This window comes from Hyperolius riggenbachi, chromosome 5 (assembly GCF_040937935.1).
Source record: "Hyperolius riggenbachi isolate aHypRig1 chromosome 5, aHypRig1.pri, whole genome shotgun sequence".
In the NCBI taxonomy this organism is placed as follows: Eukaryota; Metazoa; Chordata; class Amphibia; order Anura; family Hyperoliidae; genus Hyperolius; species Hyperolius riggenbachi.
The window spans coordinates 160,783,209-160,802,350 of NC_090650.1; the positions used below are offsets into that span (position 1 = coordinate 160,783,209).

The following is a 19,142-nucleotide window of genomic DNA, read 5'->3' on the forward strand; positions in this document are numbered from 1 at the left end:
CGACTGAAAATTTTACGTAAAAGCAAGATGTTTTTAACTTGCTTTCTGTAACGATTGTGGAACTTTCCCCGTGATCAGCGCACAACGCGTGCGCTGACAAGGCGGAAATCCTCCACAAGCGTATAATTTGCAGGAACCCAGCAAAAGGTGCTACGCACCCGTAGAGGGAAAATGCCTGTTGGCAGATGGCGCTGGGGAGTGCAGAGGAACCAATCCTCTGTACCTCCACAAATGCCAGACAGGAATTGTACAGAACGCAGAACGCAATCGCAAGAGAGGCGATTGCGAATGAGAATGAGCAAAGGGACAGGTTGTATGTGTGTGTGCCAATCCAGTCGCCACCCCGCAACCGCACACACACACAACAGCAGATATGAAATAGGAACGCGATCGCGAGAGGTGCGATCGCCAGACAAGACACAAGGCAGATCAGAACAGAATACGAGGTTAGCAAAGTCACAGCAAATAATACAATGAGGAGATACGGAAAATAACAAATGCTAGCTAACCGCGAACACCGCACTCATTCGCAACAGTGCACGCAGTTATGCGCGGTCTCCACGTGATAAGCACAATAGAGACAAGCACGCCTAACTAACCATTAACAGACAAACATGAAACAGAGGACGCGAGCGCTTGCTTAACGGTTACCTCACCGAGCCTCCAGCAAGCGTAGCAGACAGACACACGAAAACAGGGACAAGCGAGAGATAGGATCCACAGCACTAGCGAAAAGTGGCTAGCACGATCCAAGTACAGAGTAGCAGAACAGAAGGATCCCCAGCGCCAGCGAAAAGTGGCCAGCGTGATCCCAGAAGACAGAACAGAAGGATCCCCAGCGCTAGCGAAAAGTAGCTAGCGCGATCCCAGGAGACAGAACAGAAGGATCCCCAGCGCTAGCAAAAAGTAGCTAGTGCGATCCCAGGAGACAGAGTTGCAGAACAGAAGGATCCCCAGCGCTAGCAAAAAGTAGCTAGCGCGATCCCAGGAGACAGAACAGAAGAGATAGCTGGTAGCAACCGCTGCACCAGCTATACTCCAAGAACAGAGATCAGAACCATTTCCTGTCAACCACCATAGGGACAGGACAATGGCAAACAGGCAAGACAAGACAGAACAGGCAATACAGATAATACAATCCTAACAGCACTAGGGAAATCTGCCTAGCGCAGATTTAGGAATTACTCTAAGCTGATGTTCAAACAAAGAGCAAGGCTGACACCCCACCAGGAGTGTTACATAGGACGAAATCCTTATGAACAGCGAAGCATTGTGGGAAAGACATAGTACTTATAGTACACGCCTCCAATGAATGTGGCCAGGCAATTTGCATGACAACGTATGCAAATTCCTCTGCAAGCACAAGCTGCAAAACTGACAGAAGCTGTTCTTTCCAGAGTCCTGCAGCATGCAAACCTAAACAATGGTCAAAAGGCTGGCTGCCTGCACAGGCAGCTGAGCAAATCATCACAGTACCCCCCCCCTCCAGGGTCAAATTCCAGACGACCCTCAAAACTGCTATTAGCAACAGACTCAAATTGAAGACTCATGAAGGTCAGGACAGCCCGACAAGGTCCAATTCCAGAGTCAGTCCACCCGAAACCGACCTCATCGGAAACAGAAGCCAACGAAACATGCCTATCAGTACCACCAGTCTCAGTATAACACCCATCACAACGCCAGAGAAGAAGCCATCGACACCCTCCAGACAATACCCACCACCTTCCAAGGAGCGTCCGAAAATACCAAACCTGCCACAATACCTGTTCGAAGTGTCCCTTACAACACAAAAGCCACCGTTGATCTTATCCAGGGGACCAAGCAAAATTTCTCCCGGAATCTCCCAGAACCTTTTGAAGCTCCACAGAGATCCCAAGAGGGCAGAACAATCACCAGGCTCACATGGAGAATTACCAAGAACCCCCATGGAACCAATGACAATTCTGGATTCAGAATTACGAGGACACCCATCAAAATCAAGACTTTCAGGGACCACTTCTGGGCATGCAAGCAGGCAGGCTAAATCAGAGCATGTCTCCACCGAGGAAGCATCTGAGTACGCTGGTAACCGAGGCACACTTGGGCTTTCTGGGTCACAGAGCGCACTGGGGTACACCAGCACAGGAGAAACCTCAGGACATGTCGGGGAACTGCCAACCTCAGAGTCCGGCACGAGGAAACCAAAACCAGAACTGGGCAGAGAATCATCACGAGCAATGGTCTCAAGCACTGGACTTTCAAAAGAAGACTCGGATTCAAATTCGGAAATTTCTGTGACTGTAATATCATCATTGACTACACATGACTGAAGCTCCACCAGAGCTGAAAAGGTAGCCAGCAAGGCAGCAATGCCTACGGAAGAGGGCAACACCTCAGAAAGACTTGGGGGACAGGAGACATCTCCTACAAGTTCTGCACCCTTTGGGAGGAACTCGGAGACCTCCAGAACATAAAACAAGACCTCAGGAACATCATTTTTCAAGTTTTCTAGGAAGGATTCTGAACTATCCATGTTACAGGGCAAAACTGGAACTTTATTTTGTGGACAGGGCAGATGTCCCAGGAATGGTTCCACCATAACCTGAGACTGGATCTCATCATCATGAGGGGAATGTACAGGTATATTTACTGGAACACACACTGACTCCCTAACTTCATTCTCACTGTACCCAGAATTCTGTGTGGCAGTCAAACTAGCTTTAAACTCCAAAACTGCAGAAAAACAAGTAAAAATAGCAGCAATACCTAGACGAGCCTCTAGGGGCAGGGCAGGAGATATTGTACAAGGCAATGTTGACTCATCCAGAGTACAGGGTGGAGAGTCAAAACTTCCCTCAGAGCAAGAAAGGGACTCACAAATGTCAGTGTGATTGGACATCATATTCATGGTACAGGGCAGGTTCAGAGAAAGCGTCTCTGAATAAGGCAAAGAGGGTTCAGCATCAGATTCGCAAAACCGAAGCGCTGTCTCACTCTTAGATTCGGCTAACAATGTCGAATCCGAGGAATCAGAACGCAAAACCTGCGAATGAAAATTCACTTTAGGTTGTGAAACTGACGCTTCTATAGCGCAAACCTCCGCGATCTGCGGAGCAGACTGCCAGGCATCTAGGACCGAAACGTTGGAGCAACTGTCCCCAGGCAACGGGCCCTTACAGGTGTGAACAGGGTGAGACAGAGACTCATATGCAGAAGAAATAGTGACATCAACAGGACAAACTTTATTAGGCATATTAAATTTACTTTTGACGCTGCATAGTCGAGAACTTTTCCCAATAGCAGGGTCACAGACGGAAGATCTCAAAGATCTGTTTCTAAATGACAAAGGATCCCACACATCCTTGAGGAAACCGGCAGACTCATGCCGATCACAATCTGCAGGAACATCCGAGAAACAGGCATCAGATCGCACAGATTCAAACTGCACACTGTCAGGAGCGAATCCTTCAGGATTCGCACAGGAATCAACCACAGCGGCACACTCATTTATTTCAGATTGCACAAAGTCAAGACTTACATGCTTTACCCCAGAAAGGCAGGAACAATCATCCGACCACGATGTCTCTTTATTGGAATCAATTGGTTGGTGTGTGTGCAACTCATCCAAAATAGTTTGCCATACATAGATCACCAGATCCACATCATCCTTGTCACATTCATCGGAATCAATCAGAAGGTACATAGAGTCAAGACAAGCATTCAAGACATCTTCGCTTTTTGCGATGTAAAAATCGCAAAAGGCTTTCCAATCAAAATCGAATTCCTCCAGCAAGGCCCCAACATCCCAGGAAGCAAATGGGGGTTCAAACAGGCCAGTATCCAGATAATCTCCATAGGGTTGGAGTTCAGGAAAAAGAACAGATTTTTTAACTGCTTTAATGTAGTGTGCGATCTTACCTATAGCAGGATCCACATAAGCTTTGGATTGGGGCAAAAAAGCCGGAGACGGAACAACATCATTACAAACATCAATAGGAAGTGTTTTATTCCGATGCTTGCGTCTTTTAGTTTTTCTCTTTTTCGCCACTTTGCATGTCTGCTGTTTAAAACCTGAAGTGGCAACAGACACATTGAACTGATTGTCATACTGAAAAGTTTTGCATGGAAGGGAAAGATCAGCTGACTTATCAGCAGCTACACACTCAATCAGAGCAGGTGGTAAGCCAGGCAGTTTAAACCAGTGAGAGAATATCTCTGCAAGCAACTGATACAGATTACCATTCCAAGAATTGATTTTTAACAGATTATATGCCCAGGTGAACAAATCGTCTTTTAAGAGCACATAGGCAAACAGAAGAGCCGACGTGGACGGATCAGAAATCTGAAAGGTGGGATTCAGACAAAACCTCACACATTCAGAAAGAAATTCTGCCTTGGTCTCTGAATTAAGCCTTTTAAAGCTCTTAAAGACACAGGACCCAAACTCGACAAAATCGTACAAATCGGAATTTCCGTCTACACTGGGGTTTTGGGTTGGGCTGTTCATACTGTAACGATTGTGGAACTTTCCCCGTGATCAGCGCACAACGACAAGGCGGAAATCCTCCACAAGCGTATAATTTGCAGGAACCCAGCAAAAGGTGCTACGCACCCGTAGAGGGAAAATTCCTGTCGGCATATGGCACTGGGGAGTGCAGAGGAACCAATCCTCTGTACCTCCACAAATGCCAGACAGGAATTGTACAGAACGCAGAACGCAATCGCAAGAGAGGCGATTGCGAATGAGAATGAGCAAAGGGACAGGTTGTATGTGTGTGTGCCAATCCAGTCGCCACCCCGCAACCGCACACACACACAACAGCAGATATGAAATAGGAACGCGATCGCGAGAGGTGCGATCGCCAGACAAGACACAATGCAGATCAGAACAGAATACGAGGTTAGCAAAGTCACAGCAAATAATACAATGAGGAGATACGGAAAATAACAAATGCTAGCTAACCGCGAACACCGCACTCATTCGCAACAGTGCACGCAGTTATGCGAGGTCTCCACGTGATAAGCACAATAGAGACAAGCACGCCTAACTAACCATTAACAGACAAACATGAAACAGAGGACGCGAGCGCTTGCTTAACGGTTACCTCACCGAGCCTCCAGCAAGCGTAGCAGACAGACACACGAAAACAGGGACAAGCGAGAGATAGGATCCACAGCACTAGCGAAAAGTGGCTAGCACGATCCAAGTACAGAGTAGCAGAACAGAAGGATCCCCAGCGCCAGCGAAAAGTGGCCAGCGCGATCCCAGAAGACAGAACAGAAGGATCCCCAGCGCTAGCGAAAAGTAGCTAGCGCGATCCCAGGAGACAGAACAGAAGGATCCCCAGCGCTAGAAAAAAGTAGCTAGTGCGATCCCAGGAGACAGAGTTGCAGAACAGAAGGATCCCCAGCGCTAGCAAAAAGTAGCTAGCGCGATCCCAGGAGACAGAACAGAAGAGATAGCTGGTAGCAACCGCTGCACCAGCTATACTCCAAGAACAGAGATCAGAACCATTTCCTGTCAACCACCATAGGGACAGGACAATGGCAAACAGGCAAGACAAGACAGAACAGGCAATACAGATAATACAATCCTAACAGCACTAGGGAAATCTGCCTAGTGCAGATTTAGGAATTACTCTAAGCTGATGTTCAAACAAAGAGCAAGGCTGACACCCCACCAGGAGTGTTACATAGGACAAAATCCTTATGAACAGCGAAGCATTGTGAGAAAGACATAGTACTTATAGTACACGCCTCCAATGAATGTGGCCAGGCAATTTGCATGACAACGTATGCAAATTTCTCTGCAAGCACAAGCTGCAAAACTGACAGAAGCTGTTCTTTCCAGAGTCCTGCAGCATGCAAACCTAAACAATGGTCAAAAGGCTGGCTGCCTGCACAGGCAGCTGAGCAAATCATCACACTTTCTTTATTTTCATCCTTGATCACCACTGGTCTTCTCCAAAACACTCTGAAAGGGATGATAGGCCATCACCGTTAGTGGGTGTCAGACTACTTTGCTGCCTAGTAGTCACAAGGTCATGACCGCCGGGATTGCCCCTCTACTGATGGGAAGAACAAGAGGGCAACCCAGCAGTGTGGGAAGGGAGAACTGACAGGACTGGAAAAGGGATAGGCTGGGTGGGCTTGATAGGAAAGACTGGCAAAACAGACTCTACAGGAGGGACTGGCAAAGTAGATTGAACAAGACCAGTGGGATTGGCTGACAGGACTGGTGGGACTGACTGAAAGGACTGGTGGGACAGGCTGATAGGACTGGAGGAATTGGCTGACAGGAGTAGCAGGAATTTAAATACTCCTGGCCTTCATACCAGTGCTGTGTTCGCATCCTCTCCCCGCCCCTCTCAGTCTTCTTTCACTGGGAGGGGCGGGGAGAGGCGGAGATAGGTGCGGATTTATGCACATGGAGGCAGAGCTGCAGCTCAAAGCTATGCCTCCCTGGGCAGCAAAATCCACGACCAAGAAAGTCGTGGATTTTGCTGGGGAGTTTGGGGTGATTTAGTTAGTGTTCAGCCACGGGGATGCGGTGTTTTAGTTAGGGCATTGATGTTAAAGAGATTTTTAAAATAAAAACCTGAATTTTATGAGACTACAGAGTCTCTTTAACTCTGCAAATGGTTGGTGCTCATGAGTATTAAAACCAGGCCATTTGTAAATTGGCTTATTTATGCCTCATCCTTTGCACCTTATTCAATTAGATTTGAGGACGTGGTGTTTTTCACCAAAAATTAAGGTAAATGTGTGAGAAACTTATTGCTTACTTTATGCATGTAATAAGCCGTATCATCCATCTTAGAAAGGTGCATTTGCACATTTTTTTCTTTTGCATTACTTTCATTTTCTAAAACAAACAAAAAAGACAATTCCTCTTCCAAGCCTTGGGCACCCCTGCCACTGCACCTAACTGCTGCACAACTGCTGGGCAGAAATGTGGAAATAAGTCCTGCTTGGAAATATAAACCAGTACTGTAATATGAACTGAAAAATACAGTAGTATAGCTCTTTAGCAGCAACAATGGAGGAACACTCAATTTTGTACCGTAAAATAACTAACTACAGCCACACAAGCTGACTGAAGCAAGGTGATGTCACTGGAGGTACACCACCATGATCCGGAAGTAACCACAACCAGCTAACTGTGAGCAATTGATCAGAGCTCTGCAGTAGTTCCACTACAGTGGCAGTATTCTTAAAGAGGAGCTGTTGCGAAAATCTTAACATTTAAAACACATATAAATAAGTAAAATGAGCCATAAATTACTTCTCTCCTATGTTGCTGGCATTTACAGTAAGTAGTAGGAATCTGACATTACCGACAAATTTTGGGCTAGTCCATCTCCTCATGGAGGATTCTCAGCATGGCCTTTCTTCCTTATAACGACACTCCCTGAGGGATTGTTGACATCTAGGGCGTTTTTGGCATTTTTTCAAGTGTAAACGATCTTCAAAATCACCCTAAAAATGCTTGTGCAATGATTTCCTATGAGAGAGTTCACATCTGAGAGTTCGTTTCCGATCCGCTCAGCAAAGCTGTGCCTGTACCATTTTTGAGGCGATTTTGCCTCAATAGAAAAAAGCAAAATGCTCACAAAATCGCTTTGTGCAGCAATTGCGTTCGCATTTTTAAGAATAAATACATTGTATTTATTCTTTTCCGGGTCAAAGAGTTCACTTACTGACTGACGGCAGGAAGTGACAAAACGGAATCGCTCTGCAAAAGTGATTACAAAATCACTTTGCACAAAATTGATTACAAAATCACTTTGCACAAAATTGTAGCGTGCAGTGCCTCCCTGCTCATTGTACACTTTTTTGGCAGTTGGGCGGAGCAACTGCCATTCACTAAGTGCATTTTGAAAATAAAGAAATCCCTCTAAACCCCCCATGAGGAGATGGCTAGTCCAAAACCTGTCGGTTCTGTCAGATTTCTTCTACCTACTGTAAGTGACAGCAACATAGGAGAAAAGTAATTTATGGCTCATTTTACTCTGGAAGAAACGTACTCAGGGCCGACGCTTGCATTAAGGCGGTGGGGGGGGGGGGGGGCAATAGCCCCAGGGCCCCGAACACTTCTGGGGCCCCCAGACTCCCCCTTCCTTTATAATACTGTGGTAACGCCCCCCCCCCCCCCCCCCCCCCATGCTGCCAGAACCCCAACCTCCCCCCTTAATTGTTCCACGCTGATAAATATAACCGCTAGCGGGGCCCCAGCACGACAGCAGCATTTGTAGTTTACCTGTCTTGGCTGCTGTGCTGGAGCGGATTGCCCGTCTTCATTTCCCTTCCTGCATGACCCGACACATGTTACACATGATATGATGCGTTTGGTCACAAAGGAAGTGGAATAAAGATAGGCAAGCTGCTCCAGCACAGCAGCCGAGACAGGTAAACTGCAAATGCTGCTGTCATACTGGAGCCCTGCTAGTGGTTATATTTATCAGCATGGAACAATTAGGAGGGAGGTTGAGGTTCTGGCAGGGAGGGGAGGGGGAGCGCCTTAGCATCTGGGCAGTGGGATGGGGGCCCCAGGTTACCTTTGCCTCAGGGGCCCCATTGGGGGTTAAACTGGCCCTGAACGTACTTCTTAATTGTATAAGTCTACATCTATTTTAAATTTTAAGATTTTTGTGACAGAGGTCCTTTAATTCCATTTTATAACAAAATATCAGCATTTGCATTGCATTAGCAGCAATACCTGCTACACAACATGCAATATTGCCATCAGATTGTCTGGAAAGTTACCATAGTTTGATCATTTCCAACATTTCCAATGTGCCTCTTATCAAGAAAGGGATCAATTTCGAGATCAGTACTGCACAAAATCAATCCTTTTTTTTATTGGAAGCAGGTCGAACATTCTGGAAATAATTGATAAACTGTAATTTCATAATCTATAACATGTGCTTAATTTTGCTCATAGGTCTGTTGGGGGTTATAGGCCAGGAAAGTGGCTAGGTTCATGGCATGTCTGTCATGGAACAGCCGTGAGAAGTGCAGGCAAATCGGGAAGATTCGCCCAGTCGATTTTCTGATCGCTTCCTGGTTAGACTGCACAGTCATTGCAGCGATCACAATGACATTTTTTCTTTTCATGAAGTATGTTTGTTGACCAGTGAAGTTAATGTTTGTGTAATTAACTTGTTCAAAAGAAGTTCCTTCAGGGACCACTGACGCCTAGGGGTGAAAGCTTCCGAGCAGTAAACCCACATGACAAAGTGTTGCCGACTTCCTGTAAGGACAGAATAAACCCAGCAGGGGGTCAGACTTCTTGACTCCGCGTGGGGCAGAGGTAAAATACATGGAATATATGATTTTTGCATGTCTAAGGAATACCGTGCCCAGGACAGTTATGGGAGTTATATCCTTTGATTCGTGGTGTCTTGATGGACATTTTGATACCAGTCTTGGGGGGTCATGGATAAGCCACGACAAAGTATTAAACCTCTCATGGACTAAAAAAAAAACAATATTGTGTTTTTTTGCATTCACTAGAATGTGCTAGGCACATTGTGGTGTAGTCTTTAAGTTTTACTTTTCTCTCTCTTGCTTCACTCCTCCACTTCCTCCATCTCCTCCACCCCAGCTTCTCCTCCACCCAAGCTTCACTCACTCTCCCTCTCCTCCACCCCAGCTTCACTCACTCTCCCTCTCCTCCACCCCAGCTTCACTCACTCTCCTTCTCCTCCACCCAAGCTTCACTCACTCTCCCTCTCCTCCACCCCAGCTTCACTCACTCTCCTTCTCCTCCACCCAAGCTTCACTCACTCTCCCTCTCCTGCACCCCAGCTTCACTCACTCTCCTCCACCCCAGCTTCACTCACTATCCATCTCCTCCACCCAAGCTTCACTCACTCTCCCTCTGTTCCACCCCAGCTTTGCTCACTCTCCCTCTCCTCCACCCCAGCTTCACTCACTCCCCGCTTCATGTTTTACCACCACAGTTTACTTAACCTCCCTGGCGGTAAGCCCGACCTACGTTCGGGCTGGCCGCCGGAGAGGATCACATGGCCCCCGGAGTTTTTTTAAAATAAAATTTGAATCATATGCTTAAGCTAGCTCTTTTCTAGCTAACGATGCCCCCCAAGTCCCTCCGCTCTCCCCCGATCACCCCTGATCGCCACCATTATATGTACCCCCCAGGGATGGGGAGGATCTGGACTGCGCATGACGTCATGACGTGGATGACATCATGACGTCTTGTCCAATTGTCGCCATAGTGACGACTGAAGCTAAAGGGTGAAGATACGGCTCTCGCAGGACCACGGACAGGTAAATATTGCCGGCAGCGATTGAGGGGATCAGAGTGGTGCCGGGGGACTTGGGGGTCACAGTTAGCTTGCAAAGTGCTAGCTTAAGCATTTAGATCAAATTTTATTTACAAAAATCCTCCCACGGACGCAGCATCTGAAACTGCGTACTGCCAGGTAATTTTCCCCATACAATAGTCATCATGTTGGACAATGCAGTACAGTGTACATCCTGCAACATGTATGCATGCCTTGATCAGCAGATTGAAGGTGTTTACTGTTGCCCTGGGTGTGTGCGTGTTGCTCAATTAGAGGCTGAAGTCAGAGAGCTAAATGAGCGGCTTGCAACACTGAGACTCACGACCCAGACACTGAATGGAATCGGTGAAGATGAGGTGGGTGGAGTACAGCCGGAGCAAGAAACAGAGGTAGCCGCTAGTTGGGTCACAGTTAGAAGGGGTAGGGGAAAAAGTGGCAGGGAGGCTAGTCCCGATTTGTCCTTCCTTAATAAGTATGCTGCTTTGCGTAATATTGGGGATGATGATTCTGGAGTAGCAACGCTGCAGCAGGATGTGTCCCTTAGCAACCAAGGTGCAGACCGCTGCAACGAGAAAGTGAATAGGAATGCAGCTAAGGCTAGACAGATACAGGTGGTAGGGGATTGACGTATGCGCAGTCACCCACCAATTCCTGTTCCCTTTGCTGTAGTTTACCATAAAGCCTCAGACCCTGAGGGAATCCTGAAGGCAGTCAGCACTGCAGGCAAAGTAACCTTTTGGATTGGTTGGTGAGTCCACACACAGTCCAATTTCGATTGTATGTACAATCAATACAATCTGGGATCTCATATAGAGCCCAGGTCGCTGCCACAAATCCACAATAAAGCATGCGAATGCGCTAAGTCTAACTCTAAAGGGTTAATTTGACAACCTTTCTAGAGATAGCAAAACTATATTAATAGCAACAGTTATGGTAACGTCTCTACGGAGATAAGAATCCATTTACGGAGATTTTTACAGAACAGCACTTAGACGAACGATTTTTAATTGTTTATTTAAAAAAATAATGCAGAACAAAAATACAGCAATAGAAACAAATTAATACAGAAATAATAAGGATTAAATGTAAAAATAGCTATCGATAATCTGAGCAGTTTGTCAAGTTACCGTGTCCTTTGCGATAATAAGTCCAACAGAAGATGTGAAGTTCAATTCTGGAAAGTTCTGTGGAATGGATATAAGTCCTTTGATAGAATGAAATGCCAATCCTTTGATGGTATGGAATGCTGGACAAAAGACTCTCTCTCTGTCCAGCAGTGTTGTTTTAACTCTTCCTCTGCCAGAGGGCGGAGTTGGAACAGGAGATGGGGGTGTGTGCCTTCTGCCACCCTTTGTCATGACAAGCAAAAAGAATATACAATAACTGGAATGGTTATAATGCGGCGACAGCAGAGAGTGACACAGGTACGCTGCTGGCATTCTCTGCATCACACAGGTACCAAACACGTGTGTCCTGGGGTATTCCACTGCAGAGCACACTGTTGCTTGCTTTCGGAAGGTGTTAGAGTCGTACTGAGTGGTCTATAGAGTTGGGCCGAACCTCCGATTTTCGGTTCGCGAACCGGGTTCGCGAACTTTCGCGAAAGGTTCGGTTCCCGTTAAAGTTCGCGAACCGCAATAGACTTCAATGGGGATGCGAACTTTGAAAAAAAAAAATAATTATGCTGGCCACAAAAGTGATGGAAAAGATGTTTCAAGGGGTCTAACACCTGGAGGGGGGGATGGCGGAGTGGGATACATGCCAAAAGTCCCCGGGAAAAATCTGGATTTGACGCAAAGCAGCGTTTTAAGGGCAGAAATCACATTGAATGCTAAATGACAGGCCTAAAGTGCTTTCAAACATCTTGCATGTGTATACATCAATCAGGTAGTGTAATTAAGGTACTGCTTCACACTGACACACCAAACTCATCGTGTAACGCACCGCAAACAGCTGTTTGTGTAGTGACGGCCGTGCTTTACTGGTGCGCACCATGGCGAGAGTGCAGGTTTTGGTGGCTTTACAGCCCATATGGTCACCTGGCTGATGTAGCTGAATGACAGAACAGTGACTGTCCAGCTGATCAAATTTGGTCTGACCACAATGAGGCAACGACCTTATTATCGTGGGTGTGCCCACCGAGACACTCATCTAGGCGCCGGTCATTGCTCCATTGTGATACGCAAGCCCCTTCACCACGGCAAGGTAATGATCACGAAGGGGAATGGGCGCATGTACATGCCTTTTCTTTTGTTGTTGCAGCTGCCCGAAGTGCAGCCAGAAAAATTACAGGTATGCGCACTGATGCGGTGGGTTCACTGAACAGAACAGGTATACAGTGGCGGGTTCACAGAACAGGTATGCAGTGGCGGGTCCACTGAACAGAACAGGTATGCAGTGGCGGGTTCACTAAACAGAACAGGTATACAGTGGCGGTTCACTAAACAGAACAGGTATGCAGTGGCGGGTCCACTGAACAGAACAGGTATGCAGTGGCGGGTTCACTTAACTGCACAGGTATGCGCACTGATGCGGTGGGTTCACTGAACAGAACAGGTATGCAGTGGCGGGTTCACTAAACAGAACAGGTATACAGTAGCGGTTCACTAAACAGAACAGGTATGCAGTGGCGGGTCCACTGAACAGAACAGGTATGCAGTGGCGGGTTCACTTAACTGCACAGGTATGCGCACTGATGCGGTGGGTTCACTGAACAGAACAGGTATGCAGTGGCGGGTTCACTAAACAGAACAGGTATACAGTGGCGGTTCACTAAACAGAACAGGTATGCAGTGGCGGGTCCACTGAACAGAACAGGTATGCAGTGGCGGGTTCATTAAACAGAACAGGTATACAGTGGCGGTTCACTGAACAGAACAGGTATGCAGTGGCGGGTTCACTTAACTGCACAGGTATGCGCACTGATGCGGTGGGTTCACTGAACAGAACAGGTATGCAGTGGCGGGTTCACTAAACAGAACAGGTATGCAGTGGCGGGTCCACTGAACAGAACAGGTATGCAGTGGCGGGTTCACTTAACTGCACAGGTATGCGCACTGATGCGGTGGGTCCACTGAACAGAACAGGTATGCAGTGGTGGGTTCACTAAACAGAACAGGTATACAGTGGCGGTTCACTAAACAGAACAGGTATGCAGTGGCGGGTCCACTGAACAGAACAGGTATGCAGTGGTGGGTTCACAGCACAGGTATGCAGTGGTGGGTTCACAGCACAGGTATGCAGTGGTGGGTTCACAGCACAGGTATGCAGTGGTGGGTTCACAGCACAGGTATGCAGTGGTGGGTTCAATGAACAGGTATACAGTGGCGGGTCCACTGAACAGAACAGGTATGCAGTGGTGGGTTCACAGCACAGGTATGCAGTGGTGGGTTCACAGCACAGGTATGCAGTGGTGGGTTCACAGAACAGGTATGCAGCCAGACAGGAACAAGCTAAGCCTAACTAATCTTTCCCTGAGAGACAGTCTGCAGCAGCTCGCCCTACTCTGACTAATGCAGGCACACGAGTGGCCGTAATGGCCGCCGCTGCCTGCCTTATATAAGGGGGGGGTGGGGCTCCAGGGGCTAGTGTAGCCTAATTGGCTACACTGGGCCTGCTGACTGTGATGTAGAGGGTCAAAGTTGACCCTCCATGTGCATTATGGGGCGAACCGAACTTCCGCAAAGGTTCGCCTGCGGGACGCGAACGCGAACCACTGAAGTTCGCATGGAACCGTTCGCAGGCGAACCGTTCGGCCCAACTCTAGTGGTCTAATCATACACAAATCATTTTTAATAATTGTCTGCTAATTTTGAAATGGCTAGCATCGACAGAAAACTGATTAATTTAGTAAACTGTCTGAATGACTTATTTCTTTCATATCAAGGTGAATTAAAAGTAATTATCTCTAACTCTCATCAGGCTACATGCAGGAATGTGGTGCTTAATGACTTTTTATGATGCGTCCCTGTATCCTGCTTCTTATCTGAAGTCTTCTGAAGTGTTACAAGCCCTACTCCATACAGCCAAATTAATCCATGGCATGCACTGATGAGGATCAAACAATCCGAAACAGTCTGTATGCATGTTGGATTATTATGGCTCTGTACAAATTAACAAACTGACACATCATTGCATTCCAGCGGTTCTGGAGGTGTGTTTAGCTTCTAAGAGTAACAATGGTTAATTTGCATATATTCAGCAGTGATGCACTGGGAGACATATCAAGCTCACTCCAACCTGAATTATTGCAAATTCTTTCTCTTTTAAGAAAGCAAACTTTTGTTTTTCTGCTACATGATCTGGCTCTCTGTTTTAGGGTTTATTGGGACTCCCTCTAGGGAACAATGACTGTAAAGTGAATCTGTTGCTTTATGGCTCCTTTGCCCGGGAGAGATATACAACTCTTTTCTGTGTAGCAGAGGTCTGGGCTGAAATCAACACTGTTTTCTACAAACAGGCTAAAGGGGTACTCCAGATCATATTTTGTGCGCATTTTTGTATGATTGCGCAGGTGGCGTGGTTCTGCTGGTGAACCCAACCGTCACAGGGGATTCAATTATTAGGCACACAGATAGGGTAATCTGTCGAAGAGACCGTGAATGCCATACAGTCTGTTGTCTCCCGGGTGCTCGGGTTTGGCATGTAGCGGAACGAATTGACAGATAATTAGGTGGGGCTGAGGAAGACCCAGCTGTCATGGTACACATTGGCACCAATGACAAAGTTAGTGGAAGGTCTTCAAAAATGATTTTCAGGTACTTGGAGATAAACTTAAAACAAGGACCTCCAAGGTGGTGTTTTCTGAAATACTGCCAGTGCCACACGCTACATCTGAGAGACAGAGGGAGCTTAGGGAGTTAAATAAGTGGCTGAGAAATTGGTGTAGGAAGGAGAGGTTTGGGTTCCTGGAGAACTGGGCAGACTTTGCAGTCGGCTACAGGTTCTACAGCAGGGATGGGTTGCACCTTAATGGGGAGGGTGCAGCTGCATTGGGGGGGGGGGGGAGATGGCTAAACAGTTGGAGGAGATTTTAAACTAGGATCTGGGGGGAGGCAGGAGGGTAAACTGTCAATATGTAGACAAGATAAGGTAAAAAGACAGTGGGAGCCTAACATTAGGGGGGTGGGGACAGTGTAAAGAGTAAGGACTTTGGTAAAACTTCAAGTAGCCCATTTCATGTAACCAAAATTGTAAAATGTGGTGGTAAAAATATAAAGTGCATGATAACCAATGCTAGGAGCCTTGCAAATAAAATGGACAAACTAGAGTTCATTCTGATTGATAAAGGCTATGACATTGTGGGAATAACAGAGACATGGCTGGATGATAGCCATGACTGGATAGCAAATTTAGAGGCATACAATATGTTTAGGAAGGATAGAACAAAAAACAAAAACAAAAAAAGGTGGAGGAGTTTGTCTCTTTGTTAAGAACTCTTTTACAGCTGTCCTGAATGACGAGATGGAGGAAGATTGTGAAGATGTGGAGTCCGTTTGGGTGGAAATGGTGGAAATAAAGGTTGCCAAATGCTTATTGGGGTATGCTACAGGCCACCACATATTCATGAAGCTGCAGAACTGCAATTACTACAGCAGATTGAAAAAGCTGCAAGTAAAAATGAGGTCATAGTTATGGGTGACTTCAACTTTCCAGACATTAACTGGAGTATTGAGGCTACACATTCTGGTAAAAGCATATTTCTGGCAACACTACAAGTCAGTTTCCTGACTCAAATGGTAACGGAACCAACTAGGGGGAATTCATTACTGGATTTGATCATTTCTAATAGACCAGATAATGTATCAAATGTTCAAGAACATTAGGGAAATAGTGATCACAACATGATAACATTTGGGAAATGGCAAGCTTTTAAACTTATTCTAAATCAATATTGTAGTATATATAGCCCATATGGAAACAAAACATCTAGGAATACAAAAAAGGCCTCTATGGATGAATAGAAAGGTTAGAGATAAAATTAAGTGGAAAAAGAATGCCTATAAGGTCCTAAAACGGGGGGGGGGGGGGGGGATGGGGGGAGAGAGAGGCTGCATTAAGCAATTATAAGGAATGCAATAAAAGTTTAAAAAAAAAATTAGGCTGGCAAAGATTGAATCTGAAAATCAAATCGCTAGGGATGTCAAATCTAACCCAAAGAAGTTTTACAAAAAAAAAATAGACAAGGCACCTGGCCCGGATGGCATGCATCCTCGTTTCCTCAGGGAATTAAGTTCAGTCATAGATAAACCCCATTAGCTTATCTTTTGTGACTCGTTTTCAACTGGCAGAGTCCCAGTAGATTGGCGTACAGCCCACATTTTTCCCATTATTTAGAAGGGCAAAAAAATCAGATCTGGGAAATTATAGACCAGTAAGCTTAACATCAGTTGTATGCAAACTATTTGAGGGGTTACTAAGAGATACTATACATGACTTCATAGTAGAAAATAATCTTATTTCTCAGCATGGGTTTACTAAAGACAGGTCCTGTTTGACTAACATACTCAGCTTTTATAAGGTAGTGAACGCGAATGTGGATATTGGGAATGCTGTAGATATACTTGGACTTTGCAAAGGCCATCAACACTGTTCTCCACAAAAGGCTGGTGCAAAAGTTGAGGATGCAAGGACTGGGGAAGAGTCTGTGTGCATGGATAGGGAATTGGCTAATGGACAGAAAACAAAGAGTTGTGGTCAATGGATTATACTCCTCAAAATGAGTGACTGTTAGCAGTGGGGTCCCACAGGGGTCTGTACTGAGTCCAGTGCTCTTCAATTTATTTATCAATGACCTAGTAGATGCAGTAGTAAGCAATGTTGCTATTTTTGCAGATGATACAAAATTGTGCAGAATCATCAACTCTCAGGAAGATAGTGACATATTGCAACAGGATCTGGATAGGCAGGGGCGTAACAATAGGGGATGCGACCGCTGCCCACGCAGGGTGGCCTGGGGCCTTTTTAGGTGGCTGGAGCAGTCGCAACATAAGAGGAGAGCAAGGCCGCACATCGGCGGGGAGGGGGGACATCCCCCCCCCCCTCACCTTGGGCTCTTCTCTCAGCGCTCCCCCTCCTGCAACCATTAGTGGCAGCGGGCGGGTGGGCGGTGGCAGGCTGAGTACAGACCTCATCGCGCTGGAGGTCTCCGATCAGTAAGTGCTTCATGTTACTTCCTGTGTAAACAGGAAGTTGCATGAAGCTCTCCTCTCAGCGCTCCCCCTTCTGCAATCATTAGTGGCAGCGGGCGGTGGCAGGCTAAGCACAGACCTCCATCGCGCCGGAGGTCTCTGATCAGTAAGTGTGTAAACAGGAGGTAACATGAAGCTCTTAGAGATCAGAGACCTACGGCGCGATGGAGGTATGTGTTCAGCCTGCCGCCGCCCGCTACCACTAATGATTGCAGGAGGGGGAGCGCTGAGAGAAGAGCCCAAGGTGAGGGGGGGGGGGAATGTCCCACCTCCCCGCTGATGTGAGGCCATGTTCTCCTCTTATGTTGCGACTCCTCCTGCCCCCCAAAAAGGCCCTGAGTGGGCGGGCGGGGGGGACCCTGATTTTTTTTTTTTGCAGGGGGGCCCGGGGATTTTCAGTTATGCCCCTGTGGAGGATAGGATGGCTATATGGGCACATAAATCGCAGATGAAATTCAATGTTGAAAAATGTAGTGCTTGTGTGATCTGCTGATCTGATTACTTTTCTGCCTACCTGTTACAGATTTTTGCCTGGATGTTGACTATTCTCTGACTTCTGCCTGTACTGACCTCTGCCTGGATTTCGACTACTCACTGCCTGCCGCCTGCACCAAACTCTGCCTGGATTTGACAACTCTCTGCCTGCTGCCTGCACCGACCTCTTTCTGCCTGCTATGGCATCAGCCTCCATAAGGCGTCTCACACCAGAAGCGCTGCAGTCACTGGCGGACTCAAATGACAGCAACGCACTTGCTCATCTGTCATCTGACCCAGGTAGTGACAGCGACAGTGACTCCATCATCACCGAGGTCAGTGATGTCCGCATTTGGTGCCCCATTGACACTAGTCAGCCTCTGCCAGTGCCCCACGTTTCCCTTTTACTGGGGAGCCTGGCCTAAAAGTAGACTGTGAGCACAATCCCCTTGCCTACCTGTAGCTCTTTTTCACTGACGCGGTCATTGAAATAATAGTGGAGGAGATGAACTGCTATGCCGCCCTACAACTGGCTGCTCCTCCAGTGCACTTTTCAAGGAGCAGGACATGGGACGGGACAGGACATTTGGCTCTTCTTTTTTGGGACTAATTACTCTGCAGGGGGTGGTGGGAAAGCCCCTGCAGAAATGGTATTGGTCTACCAATAAAATAATCGCTACCCCTTTTTTGGAACTGTGATGTCCGAATATCGGTTTAGCTTGATCATGAAGTTTTTGCACTCCAGCGACAATGCCACCTTCGAGAAGTCCACCCACCCTGCACCAAAACTAAAAAAAATTGGGAGGTGTATCAGCTTGTTGTTTACAACTTCTGGACCCATTATGTACCACAGAGGGACAGAAGTGTTGACAAGAGTCTGATGGCCTATAAGGGGAGGCGAGTTGGGTCCACTAAACAGCATCTAAGTGGGCCTGCTTTGGCATAAAATCGTACATGCTATGTGAAGCGTCAAATGGTTACATCTGGAATAAAATACTGTATACTGGCAAAGGCACCAAGTTCAACCCCAGGTTCAACGACTACAGAGAGGCGACATCCTCTGTGCTTTCTCTGGTTGAGCCTTTACTGAACAAAGGCTATTGTGTCACCACTGATAATGTTTACAGCTCCCCTGAACTTTTTGAGTTCTTCATACAAAATAGGACTGATGCCTAAGGCACCGTTAGCC

General features: G+C 46.8%; 1 protein-coding gene across 1 annotated transcript in view; it reads left to right on the forward strand.

Annotated features, from left to right (window-relative positions):
• The window catches only part of STARD3NL (STARD3 N-terminal like), a 673,845-nt gene extending 655,786 nt beyond the window's left edge, over window positions 1-18,059 (forward strand). The window contains exon 9 of the mRNA XM_068236415.1: window positions 18,003-18,059. The gene's annotated coding sequence lies outside the window, so the exon portion shown is untranslated. The remainder of the gene's footprint in view (window positions 1-18,002) is intronic.
• The last annotated feature ends 1,083 nt before the right edge of the window (window positions 18,060-19,142 follow it).